The following is a 2,543-nucleotide window of genomic DNA, read 5'->3' as shown; positions in this document are numbered from 1 at the left end:
AGGTGGGGCTGAGGGGCAAAGAAAATAAAACTCCCTTGTTTAAAATACTTAATACATTGGGACCAATGAATGGCTAAGCAAATAATGGTTTTAGGATTTCTTAGGGAGGGTCAAGTGTAGGTCCCGTTCTCTGGCATGTTCCATTCCCTAAAGGTAGGACCTTTCCGGAGTTGTAGCTGGATGCTCAGATGTTAACAAGATATTCCCTAGCACTGCTAATCCTTTAGTATCTTCTTCCGTTATCAGTCCTGAAGTGGTCATTCCCCAATGATAAGCCTTTAGCAGTCTTTCCTAGGGCATGTTCAGTCCACTTCTCAATCAGGGGTGCACAGGGAACCCCCACACAGATCTCATGGGCTCCCCTCTGGGAAGCTCTCTCCTTTTACTGGAAGTTCTAGCTATTTTAGATGACCCGAACTCTGATTTCTGTAGCTCAAGATCAGTGATACCACTGGGCTCTGTTAGGACTTGAACTCACCAAGCCATAGCTGGGGAATTGTTCCCACGCTCCCTCCATTCCCACGTGGAGAGCTGTGTTGATTGTGGGGCTCACATCATTAGTCTTCCTTTTCACTGAGGTCACAGCTTACCACTGCCTGAATACTATTGCTTTATATATTTCTTCCACTTTTCTTGTTGCTTACTGTGGGAGAGCTAGTCTAGTTTTAGTTAATTCTTCATAGCCTGAAATGGAAGCTTTCCTATTACCTTTGATACCCCATTATTCTTTGAGTGCTTTCTGTCATAAAGAAGTTGGGCTAGGGTTACCTTGCTACTGATTCCTTTTAGTGGAAAATGATATTTAGAAACGTTCTTTTTTCTTTTAAATTGTTATTTGATCGAGATACTTCCAATTCAAATCCAGCATCACAGGACTCTTCCTTATCTTTCTCCATTCCATATTTGTATTTCCTTTTTCCACAATGAGAACCCTTATTCTCAACAACATCAATATATTTACTTGTTTTGTCCTGTAAGTTATACAAAATAGTTTTAGAATGTCTGCATTAAAACCAGTACAAACAACAAACCTACTAAAGTACAAGGTATTTTATACTTCTTTTTGTCTTTAGAATTCATCCCACTAAAGTTGTACAGTCAGAGTGATATGTTCATAAGTTGCTTGAATTAATTTCTTTTTCTCTGTGGTTATGTAATTCAATGTATAAATAAGTTAATTTGTGTTTCCATACAATTTGCCTTTTTATCCTTTTGGATTTTATTTTTTAATACATAAACTGTTTATATTATTGAAAATTCAAAATTATAGAAAAAATGATAAATCCAAGAAGTCTCACTACTCCCATACCTATCCCCTCTACCTGGTCTCACACATACCCTAGTTGTAATCAGTTCCTTTAGTTTCTGATACTTCCTTTCTCATTCTTTTTTGCACAAATCAATGTGTGTTTGGTTCCACTTGTTTCATAATAGCAAAAAATAATTCTCTATTTAATTTTTTGGTTCTTGCTTTTTTTTTCCACTTATGTATCTTGGAAGTCAAGGAGTTTAGATTGTGTTAATATTTTTCCTTATTACAATTGTGTATCATGCTTAATAAAAGTTCAAATAATGTTAAAATAGAAAAATCTTTTGTTTGTATTCCTAGAGTTAACTCATGATTAAATTTTTATAGATTCTTCCAGCTAGTTTCTTTGGATATATATGTATACAGATGATTTATATATCCTAAATTATATACATTTTTCAAACTTGGAGTCATACTGTGCATACTATTCTCCAACCTGATATTACTTCACATGATATTTAAATCTGTAACTTCTAATTCTTTATACTATATATCTAAATCATATTTTTAAATACTGTGAAATAGTCCATTGTCCAGACTTAAAATTAAACCAGTGCTCTGTTTATGGAAATTAGAGTTTTATCTCTAGGTTTTGCTATTGCAAAACAATGCTGCAAGGAGCACCCTATTACATAGACATTAGTGCACTAGAAGAGCAAACATTTTTGTAGGCTAGATTCCTAGAAGTGGAAATGTTGGATAAAGTTTTTATTTAAATTTTTAAATGATACTGACAAATTGCCTACCCATGTCACTGTGCCAATTTTGCCAATCTAAATCCAAATGAAAAACATTTTATTGTTTACTAAAATCTCCAGTTTGGCTATTATGAGTACGTTCTTTGGATTCAAATAACCTTAGAAGTGTGTGTGTGTGTGTGTGTGTGTGTGTGTGTGTGTGTGATATCAGCAGCAAAACAATCCATACAGTGAAAATCTCTGCCTATTCTATTAAGTTAGGCAAAAAAGAATGGCAGAGAAGAGAATATGAGTTAACAACTAAGTTCATTATTATTTTGGTTGTTCCACAACATCTGATATGATTGACATTTTAAAGTTCTTTCTGATACTGGTTCTTTTTAAATGAAAAGGTGTAGATAATTAAGTTAATTATCTAATGGAAGCTGGAAAGTCTGAAACAATTCCATTTGGGGATTTCATTCAGCTCTGTAGCATCATCCAAATACAGAAGTTACCAAGTTTTGTATCATGTTGGATTTGTTACTGTCCATAAG

The sequence above is a fragment of the Cebus imitator genome, unplaced genomic scaffold (genome assembly GCF_001604975.1).
Source record: "Cebus imitator isolate Cc_AM_T3 unplaced genomic scaffold, Cebus_imitator-1.0 Scaffold677, whole genome shotgun sequence".
NCBI lineage: Eukaryota > Metazoa > Chordata > Mammalia > Primates > Cebidae > Cebus > Cebus imitator.
This window is presented reverse-complemented; position numbering follows the sequence as displayed.